This window comes from Globicephala melas, chromosome 2 (assembly GCF_963455315.2).
Source record: "Globicephala melas chromosome 2, mGloMel1.2, whole genome shotgun sequence".
Classification (NCBI taxonomy): Eukaryota; Metazoa; Chordata; class Mammalia; order Artiodactyla; family Delphinidae; genus Globicephala; species Globicephala melas.
The window spans coordinates 143,434,880-143,446,563 of NC_083315.2; positions in this window are offsets into that span (position 1 = coordinate 143,434,880).

Sequence of the window (11,684 nt, forward strand, 5' to 3'; positions counted from 1 at the left end):
AAGTCCAGACCCTGGTTCAGTTTTCCCCAATTATCGTTAGGTGGCTACCGCATGTTTCTCCTGGAGGTCAAATATTGGCGTCTGGGAAATGTTCTAAGGCTGATTGCACAAAAGAGGAGCGGTTGGAGTCTGACAGTTTGGGGGGAGGGGGGAATCTTTCCTCCTTAGGGATTCCTTCACGCAAAGAAGCAGAAGCAATCGGTCCCTGAAGACACTAGCAGGAGAATCATTTTATTGTGTCTTTTTGGAATTATAATGAAATATAAAGTATAATCGTAATTTTCCTGGTGTTTGAGTGTGAATTGATGATAGAATATAGTTTTCTTGATGACTTGGGTTAGTTATATTAACTTCCAGGGTAGCAATGGATTTCTCAGATTAGCACAGTTGGTTTTGCCTACTCATGAAAGTATTTAATCCTGTCTTGAATTAAAGCCATGGGAATTCTCTGGGAACAAGGAGTTTCCCTGGTCAGTCACTCCTTTCGGTCTGCCATCTGAGGACTATGTCTCATTTCCTTGGGGGTGAAGGTGGGGAATGTTTTAAGTCATTATCTGTCTGTGGTCCCTGACTGCGCACAGTAATGTATTCTGGTTCTTCTTGATAATTCATTTCCATTTGATTGAAAGACACATACGCCAAGCTCAATTTGAACCAATATATTTTATAGCAATTGGAGAGGAGAGGGTTTCCTTCACACAATACAAATTTTTACTGATTTAACATGATATTATCTAAGTCATCAGATTTTGTCACACGCTCATTATTGGGTTACCTAATATTTGAATAGACTTTTACACCTGTATTAAAAGCTTTTCCCATGTTTTGTTCCTTATTCATTCACTCATTTACTTGACAAATGTTTATGGTATTCCTACAATGTGCTAGGCACTGTGCTGAGGTCCAGCAAGGAGCCTAGTACAAGGGAGAAATGACCTCTGCAACAAGTGATCACTGTGAATAAATTGTGATGAGGGTTATGAGGGAAAATAGAGAAAGCTTTGGAAGGTCATAGCAGGAGACCTCTCCTGGTCTGGAAATCAGGAAGGCTTCTTTGAGGAAATAACGTTTGAGCTGAGGCCTGAGGAAGGTCAGGAGTTAGTGGGCAAGCAACATATAGGCAAGAGTGCTCTGAGCAGAGGACTTGAGTGAGTGCACTTGATGGTGCAGAGTTCAAACAGGGGCCACTAGAACAATGGAAAACACTGGTCTAGTTGAGGCACAGGGGCTAGGGGCAGTGCCAGAAATGGCAATAACAGCCTGTGCTTATATAGTGCTTATTATGTGCCAGGCCCTGCCCCCAAGTGCTTTATATCTATTAACTACCTTGACTCTCATAACAACTCTGTGAGGTAGGTACTATGATTTTCCCTATTTCACAGACAAGGAAACTTGAAACAACAACAAGTTTAAATACGTTAGCCCAGGACATAGTGGCAGAGCTGGGATTCAAACTTAAGCAGGTTGTATCCATGGTCTGTGCCCTTAATGACTGGGCCGTGTTGCCAAAAGATGAGGCTGGAGAACTTCTTCTTATACATATGCACATTTGGGCATCTACACAAAATTTGCAGGCAATTTCATCCATAGAACCCAGATTAAAAACAATTGGTTAAACCTGTCAATTTTAATAATGTAATAGGGAGTTATTTACAAGCAAAAGTGAGTTTATTCAGAAATAGCCATAGAAACCCTCAATTCAAGATATGCAAACTATGGTGGCCCATGGGCAAATCCAGAGAACAAGGAAGGGGAGCTTGCTTTTATAGCAAAAGGGGGGTGGGAGGGGCTGTGATAATCAAAGAGTCCATCGGAGAAAGCTGGGAATCCAAAGTATGGAGGCTTCTCATTGGTTGGGCTGCTAAAGTCTGATTGGCCGGACTGTAGGCAGTGGAGAGTTTTCTTCTTCCTGCTGGATAGTGATGTAGGCAACACTTTCCTGTGGGAGATGTAGGCAAACATCTCTTCCTGTTTGGAGTAATTGATGATGCATGGCTGGGCATGAGAGCTCCCCATATAGGCCTGTCCCACTCCAATTGTAGCTGAGGTTTCTTTAGTCAATTCCACAAAATTGATGACTGAAGATGGGTAAGCAGAAGAGTCACTTGGAGAGGAAGTTAGAGAAAGTGCAGAGGAGGATCTTGAGGAGCACTCAAATTATGGGATAAGTAGAGAAAGGTAAGACTGAAAATGGACTGTGAAAAGGGGACAGAGAGGTTGGAGATGTATTAGCCTGGGTCTGAGCAGGTTAGAGAAACCACACAGTAAATTTGAACAGGGAAATTTTAATATGAAGAATTATTAACCATAACAGGGGATTGGAATAATGAGGAACTGGCTTGTACAGGAGTGATTAAACTTTTATTATAAAGAAAAGTAAATATTTTAGGCTTTGGGGGCCATCTCTGTTGCAGCTACCAACTCTGCTACTGTAACATGAAAACAGCCATAGACAATATGTAAATGAATGAGCATGGCTGTGTTCCAATAAAACTTTATTTACACGAACAGGCAGTGGACTGAATTTGGCCTGTGGGTCACAGTTTGCCAACAAAAAGACCCCTTCTGCTCCCAGACTGAAGCCCAGGGCTTGCTGGAGAGTATAGCACGCTGAATGGCAGAGAAGTCACTGTCTGCTGCACCACTGAAATTTGCTGGAAATCCACTGTGCTAGGGAAAGCTGTCCACAGGGAAGTGTCTCACTGGAGGCACTCTGCTACAAAACCACCTGAGGGGAGGGTTGCTGGGGGACGCTGCCGGCCACTGAATGCTGATGGAGCCAGGCACTTGATGGTGCAGAAGCTGCCTGGACCACAGGAGCCTGGCACTGCGGGAGACAAGCCTGCTGCAGAAGCCTGCAGAGCTAGCACAACAGAACCAGAAAGCAAGCCCCTTCCTTCCGCAGTGTCTCTCCAGTGCCATCTATTGACAAAGCTTAATATCGTGCCAGATGCCAAAGAAGAGAATATAGAAAATAGAAGGGTCATTTTCCACTCTCGTAAAGCAGGCAAAAAGGATGAATTGGAGCTGAAAGGCAACAAATTGATAACTGGCACCAGAGGGAACCCAGAGGATGTGGTGTAATAGAATGCATTATAAAGGCATTTAAAGAAGTGGGTACAACACCAAAAGCATGATCCATAGAAGAACAAATGAAGTTAGACTTCACCCAAATTAATAACTTCTGTTCTTTGAAAAATAAAGACTGGGAGAAAATATTTGCAAATCACATATTTGATAAAGGACTTGTAGTCAGAATATATATTTTAAAAACTCCCCAAACTCAAAATTAAGAAAACAACCCAATTTTTTCAATGGTCAAGTGATTTGAACAGATACTTCAACAAAGAAGATATATAGGGACTTCCCTAGTGGTCCAGTGGTTAAAAATCTGCCTTACAATGCAGGAGATGCGGGTTCCATCCCTGGTCGGGGAACTAGGATCCCACATGCTGAGGGGCAACTAAGCCCGCGGGCCACAACTAGAGAACCTGTGTGCCACAACTACTGAGCCCAAGCACTGCAACTACTGAGCCCACGTGCCGCAACTAGAGAGAGAAGCTCACGCACCACAATGAAGAGCTCGTGTGCCACAACGAAGATCCCATGTGCCGCAACTAAGACCAGACACAGCCAAAAATGAAAGAAAGGAAGAAAGAAAGAAAGAAGGAAAGAAAGAAAGAAGGAAAGAAAGGAAGGAAGGAAGAAAAGATATATAGATGGCAAATGAGTACATTTTTAAAGTGCTCAATATCACTAGTCCTTAGGGAAATACAAATTAAAACCACAATAAAAGGCTTCCCTGGTGGTGCAGTGGTTGAGAGTCCGCCTGCCGATGCAGGGGACACGGGTTCGTGCCCCATTGCGCGTCCGGAGCCTGTGCTCCGCAACGGGAGAGGCCACAACAGTGAGAGGCCCGTGTACCGCAAAAAAAAAAAAAAAAAAACCCACAATAAAATGCCACTACATACCTACTATAATGGGTAAAATAAAAAAGACTGACCATATCAAGTATTGATGAGAATGTGGAGCAACTGGAACTCTCATACACACCTTCTGAGAATGCAAAATGATACAACTACCTTGGAAAACAGTTGGGCAATTTCTCAAATAGTTAAATGGGAGTTAAGCATACATCTATCATATGACTCTTAGGTAATTTCCCAAGAGAAATGGAAGTTTATTCATTCAAAGACTTGCATGTGAATGATCATAGACTCTGTGTTATAATAAAAAAATAGGAAACAACCCGAGTGTCCATCAACAGGTGAATGGATAAACAAATTGTAATACATCCACACAATGAATACTACTCAGCAATAAGAAGGAATAGACTTTCAATGCACTCAGCAGCCTGAAGGAATCTCAAAGTAACTATGTTGAGTAAAAGAATGATTCCATTTATATAAAGTCCTAGAAAACGCTAACTGTAGGTTATAGACTGTGGTGGTAGAAAGCAGACCAGTGGCTTCCCGGGGATGGGGGAAAGTGGAGAGGAATGGGAGGGTTTTACCAAGGGGAAGGAGGAAGCTTTTGGGGTGATGGACATGTTCATTGTCTTGACAGTGGTGATAGACTGTGTGATGAGTGTATGGTAATGTGAAAACTCATCAAATTGTATACTTTTAACGTGTGCATATAAATTATACCTCAATAAAACTGTGAAAAATAGAAGTAGGTATTGATCAAGTGTGCCATGCTACTGAGAAGTCAGGCAACAAAGAACTGAGATGTGTCCACTAGATTCAGCACTGTATCAGTCATTGGTGACTTTGGGGAGAACAGCTTCAGAGAAGTGGTGGAATGGGAGCCTGATTGGAGGAGGCTGTGGGGTGAGCAGAAAGTTAGAAAATGTAGCCAACGTTTTCAGGCTGGGGAGGAGAAAAGAGTTTAGTATCAGGAAGAGGAGGTGGGAAGGTAGGAGCATTTTTATTTATTTAATTTTATTTTTTTGGCCACACCGCGCAGCTTGTGGGATTAGTTCCCTGACCAGGGATTGAACCCGGGCCCTCGGTAGTGAGAGTGTGGCATCCTAACCACTGGACCACCAGGGAATTCCCTGGTAGGAGCATTTTTAAAGAGCACAGAGGAAAAAGTTAAAGATAAAGGGGAGATAGGAAATAAATGATAGAGTAAGGTCTCTGAGAAAGCAGGAGATGATGGGCTAGAGACAAATTCACTTCAGGAGGAAAGGAAAATATGATGAGCATGAATTCAAGTAGACTTCTAAACTTGGTAGCAGACTATTCCTTCTGGTGGTCCCTATTTGTGTGTGTGTGTGTGTGTGTGTGTGTGTGTGTGTGTGTGTTAAGAGGTCAGGATACATGTTGAAATTGAGGCAAGGAGTTTAAGAGGGATAGTGAAGGTTTGAAATAATCTTTGTGGAGATTAGGTTGGTGGCAATTAGGGAAATTAAAAAAGATGGACAGTTTCATTGGAAGCCCTGGGTGATGTTGGTGGCTCTGTACTTATAATGGCATCAACATGCAAGGCGATGTGATTTGTCTCTAGCAGCTCTCATCAGCCAGCTGCACAAAGAGGACCAATGCATGGGTTCATCCTGAGTTGGGGTTTTCAGGCTCTCAGGGCAGAAAGACAAGGGGGTCAGGGGGCTGAGGATATTGGCAAGGGAATTATTGAAGTGATGAGTATGAAATCTCAGTTGGATAAAAAAGGAAGTGATGACAGCAGGGCCTTATAGTGGTCTGGAGGTCCTCCTGGGGTTCAATAACTGTTATGTTGGGATTCGTGCCACAAGAGAGCTAGATGAATAGGAGGTGCTGTGGTGGGGTTGTCTGAATGCAGGATTTTAGAGGTGGATGGTTCCAGGTGTTGACAGGCTGAGGAGTGGAATGAGGTAGAGAAGGTTTCTGATGAGGAGGAGGTCAAGGGCCTGAAGGTCCAGGGAGTTGCTGGCACATCTATGAAGATAATTAAGTCACCTGGACGCTGGCAGTGTTAGGATGAGAAGGCTGAGAACCAGGCACCAAAATCATCTGTGAAAAAAGAGACATGGGAGGGAAGTAAATCCAGGACAGGGTCAGAGAGGAGGAGCCTCATGACTTGAGGCTCAAAGGAGCAGGCGTTTCATGTCAGGATGGAGGAAGGGTCTGGAAGTGGGGGTGCCCCCGGGAAGCTGAGGCATGTGGGATACGGGAGAATAAACTGCCACTTCAGAAACTGCAGGCAAAGGGGTGTCCACAGGACACAGCCAGTTCTCAGTTGAGGCCGGGAATTGGGGGTACATTAGAGATACAAAGGCTGAAGATGTGAGGGTGTTTATTATTCATGAAAATGGAATTCCGGTGAGAAGTGTGGAGGGGAGAGGATTGTGGGCTTGGGTCAGGGAGAAGACCAATGAGTTCATGTTTGGGAATGTTCACTTAGCAACCCTGTGTGCAGTGTGGTATGTTTGTTCTTTCAACAACGAAGAAAACTGTCAGTGTGGATGCACTGTGATAAGGGCTGTTGTGCAAATAGCACAGGGCATTTGCAAGTAGTGAAGTGGAGTACTCCTAGGCGAAGGCAAACAAAACTCCAGCTGATGAAGGAAAGGGATAGTCGAGGGGCCAGGAGGAGGGGCAATTGAGCCAAGTGAGCCAGTAGATGGGGAGGAGGGGTGATCAAAGCATACCAGCTATGTGTTTGAAAGCACATGGCGTGATGGAGCTCACAGTGTTCTAAGAACGTGAATGAGTCTATATCAAAGGGTGGGGATGGGTGAGGGATGGTAGATCAGGTCAGAGACAGGCAACGTTCAGATCATGAAGGGCCTGTGTGCCAAGCTAGAGTTCGAACTTTATCCTGAAATCAAGCCTGTGAAAGGTTTTAGGCAGAATGACATAATTGGATTTATGCCCAACTGCTGTCCTCCCAAACAAATTGTAATGCTCAATAAACCAATTTCTCCTGCCTACACTTCTCTGAGCTCCAGACCTATATTTCCAACCACCTGCCAGACCTCTGCCTTTGGCTTTCCTGGCCTCTCCCTGTGTGTGCCTTGAATCTAGTGAATGACGCCACCCTTCTTTATGCCTACATCCAATCTCGCGGGTGCTGTTAGAGAAAACCATGCTCCTGGGGAGGTCGGTGCCAGGACAAATCAATGGTTAACAGCAAAGTTGTCTAACATGCATATTCATTAATTTGCTCCATTATCATGCTCAATCAATGTTTGGAGGTGACCCAGTCAACATACTGGGTTCACGATAGAACTGATCTATGGAATATCATTTTCTTTGTCTCTTCCAAGCTTTCATTTAAAAGATAAATCCATACAGAGTAAGATTTCATTAGTAAGGCTATCTATTACTTTCTATTGCTTAAGGAAATTATTTTGCAAATACAGGCTTAGCAAGAATTCTCCAGGACAGTTCTCTTAAGTCTGTTTTTTCAGTTATCTACAGTTTTGCAACACACTATATACGTAACAATCCATCCACATATAAAGATTAAATAGAATTTATTTTATAATGTTCACGATCTGTGGGTCAGAAACTTAGGCAGGGTTCAGCTAGATGTTTCTTCCCCTGCATGTGGCGTTGACTGGAATTACTCCATGGGGTAATCCAGATGATGTCTGGGTTGGTCCAAGAAGGCTTCCCCTCACACGTCTCGAATCTCGGGAGGATAGCTAGAAGCTGAACTCAGATGGACCACTCTCCCTCTCCATATAGACTCAGGGCCTCTCCGTGGTCTTTCCAGCAGGCTTGTTCAACTTCTTCCAAAATGACAGAACTTGAGGAATGATATTTAAGAGATAGAAAAAGAAAAAAAAAAAGAGATAGAAAATTTCTTAACGTCTGGGCTTGGAAACTGGCACAACGTCACTTCCGTGTAGTCTATTGGTCAGAGAAGTCACACTACAGTCACACAGAGCTCACCAAGATTCAGAGAGAGGAGGGCCACATAGACCTACCTCTCCAATTGTCAAGAGACCAAGAGAATGTATGCCATTTTTATTTTTTTTTCTTTTCCATTATGGTTTATTACAGGATATTGAATATAGTTCCCTATGCTATACATAGGGCCTTGTTGTTTATCCATTCTATATATAATAGTTTGCATCTGCTTGTTTCACAATTCCCAATCCAACCCTCCCCACACACCGCCCCCCCTTCCCAGCAACCACAGTCACAGTGTATGCCATCTTTAAACTGTGCTCTTGCTTGGAATCTAGAAGGATATTTTACAAGTGAAATTATTCTTTTGGTATTTCTGTAAAATTACTGAAATCGTTATCATTCAAAATATGTGTGAGGGCATTGTTTAAAAATTTTTAATATCAATTAATTAATTTGTATTGAGCTGTAATTAACATACGACAATATTCATCCTTTTAAAGTATACAATTCAGTGGTTTTCATTATATTGACAAGGCTGTACAATCATTACCACTGTCTAATTTCATAACATTTTCATCATCCCCAAAAGAAACTTTATACCCTTTGCCAATCACTCCCTATTCCTTCCTCTCCTCAGCTACTGCCAGCAACTAATCTACTTTCTCTCTCTAAAGGGTCTGCCTTTAGAGATTTCATAAAAGTGGAATCATACAATATGTGGCTGTGTCTGGCTTCTTCACATAGCATAATGTTTTGAAGATTCTTCCACGTTGTAGTACGTATTAGTGCTTTATTCTTTTTTATGGCTGAGCAATAATTCATTGTATGGACATACCATATTTTCTTAATCCGTTCATCAGTTGATGCACAGTTTAGGTTATTTCCACTTTGGGGCCATTATGAATAATGCTACTATAAACACTTGTGAACAAGTCTCTGTGTAGATATATATTTTTATTTATTTTGTAGATGCACCTAGGAATGAAATTGCTAGATCATATATTAACACTATGTTTAATTGTTTGAGGAACTACCAGACTGTTTGCCAAAGAAGCTGTTTTACATTCGTATCAGCGGTGTACGTTGCCAGTTTCTCTACATCCTTGCCAATACTTGTTATCATCTGTGTATTGATTTTAGTATCCAAGTGGGTACGAAGTAGTATCTCTTTGTGGTTTTGATTTGCATTCCTCTGGTGACTAATGATGCTGAACATCTTTCCATATACTTATTGGCCATTTTATTTTTAGGCACGTATCCTTGGAGAAATGTCCACTCTGATCCTTTGCCCATTTTCAGTTGGGTTATTTATCTTTTTATTGTTGAGAAAAGTCAGGATTTTGACCCAGGAAATCTGGCCCCGCAACCTGTGGGTCTAACTCTCATGCTCTCCTCCCTCTTGCTATGCATCATGGTTACAAAGTGGTACAAATTTTGTTTTATTAGTATTTACTCTAGGTAAGAAGTAGGATGAAAAGACATTTAAAAACTGGAAAATATAGCTTCTCTTGGAGGTGATAACTCTCTTGGTTTGGGAAAAAAACATTTATAACACCTTTAGGAAGGCAACAGGTACCCAATGGAGACAGTTTAATAAAGAAATAGCTAAACTGCCTCGCATGAGAAGATAAAGGAATTTGGGGGTTTGGGTGAATAGTCAAAAAGGAACAAAGATAAGACTCCCTAAAGAAGACAGTTAACAAATCGTCACATTGCATACTTTAAATATCTTACAATTTTCACACTACTATATATAAAATAGATAACCAACAAGGACCTACTGTATACACAGGGAACTATACTCAGTATTTTGTAATAACCTGTAAGGGAAAAGAATCTGAAAAAGAATATATATATACATATATATATACACAACACACATATGTGTGTGGGTTTGTATAACAATATCTGTGCTGTATACTTGAAACTAACACAACACTTTAAATCAACTATACTTCAATAAAATAAAAATTTAAAAATCTTACAATTTTATTTGTCAGTTGTGCCTCAAGAAAACAAGGAGGAGGAGGAGGGGGAGGGGAGGGAGGGCGAAGGGGGGAGAGGGGAGGAAAAGAAGAAGAGGGGGAGGGGAGGAAGAAAAGAAGAGTAGTATTAGTAAGAAACATGTCAGGAACTAGAGTTCATAGATAAAAGTAACCAGTGAAAATTTTTCAGTGTCAGGGTAACCAAAGGACTTTAAGAAAGGGCTGTTTAAAGTTTAGTATTAAGTCAATTATGTTGCTGAATTATAAACCCCCTCCATTTTCCCAAATCTTGGAAAAATCACACAATGTGTGAATTCACAGAAATCTTCGGGAGATTGATTGTTGGTCTTCCCAATAGATATAGGAAAGGGATCTAAGCCAACTTTATGTAAAATCAAAAGATGGGATGATTTCACTAACATTTGATTACATCTTATCATTAAAATGTAACACAGTGATCAAGGATTGTTAAAATAAATGTGGCAGAGTGAATTGATGAGACCTTAAACTTATGTTTTGCTTTTCACTGCTCTGAAAAGAAATCTCCATGTTGATTGTTAGGGGTGGGTGTAGGGGAGCCAGATGTCATATCATAGTATGAATGTGGTCCGATGGTGCCCAGCACTGTAAGTATGTGGATAGGACACCAGTAATAAGATTTGAAATGTATGGAGCTAGAAGCTAATCAGTGGAAAATTCTTCCAATCATCAGAAGTGTAAAAGGTAAGTGGAATGTGGACTGTTTTGTTCTCATCAATGCCCAGTCAAAATGGAAATTATTCAATAATGCAGCACATACAATTACAAATGTACCATTTTTTCTTGTTTTTTTGGTGTGAATACATGAAAAATAATTGATCAGAATTTCCGTTTCTAGGGCGGCAATACTACAAACCACGAGTGTATGTGACTGTGTATGAAAGCGCATAATTTATGCAACTATCAATAATTCAAAACAAATTTGAATAAAACCTCAATCTAAGCATGAGAAAACATCGGACAACCCAAATTTAGAGGCATTCTACAAAATAACTGGCCAGTACTCTTCAAACGTGCCATTGTACCTAACAACTAAATGCAGTGTGGGGTCCTGAGTTAGATCCTGTTCAAGAAATGGAACATTAGTGGGAAAACTGGTGAAAATAGAATAAGTCCTTCAGTTTACTTACTATTATTATACAAATGTTAATTTTCTAGTTTTAATCATTGTACTAAAATTATTTAAGATGTTAACATTAGGGGAAGCTGTATGAAGGGTACATGGGATCTTTCAGTACTATTTTTGCAACTTCTCTGTAACCCTTAAAAATAAAAATTTTTTTAAACAAATTTGATCATCCATGATAGAGGTAAGGCTGCACTATCTTTTAATTCTGTCTATGGAAAATGGTATTTAGAAAATCATTGTCACAGCAAGAGGCCATCAGAACTATGCAGCCAAAAAATAGAGAAAAAATATCATTAAGCATGTCAGGCAGTTAGTTAATAAAAATATAATTTTCTGGACTTTGTGATCTTTGTGGCAATTAGATTTTTTAAATTTTATTTTATTCAAGTACAGTTGATGTACAATGTTATATGTTACAGGTGTACAACATAGTGATTCACAATTTTTAAAAGTTATACTCCATTTATAGTTATAAAATATTGGCTATATTCACTGTGTTGTACAATATATCTTTTTTTAAATTTTAAATATTTAATTTATTTATTTGGTTGTGCTGGGTGAAATACAGTGAAATGCACAAATCTTAAGTGTGTATTCACTGAGTTTAAGGATGTCTGCCCAGCAGACATCCACTAGGAGGAAGGCATTGGGGAACACCAGCAGAAAGTTCCCCTGAGGGGCTTCAGG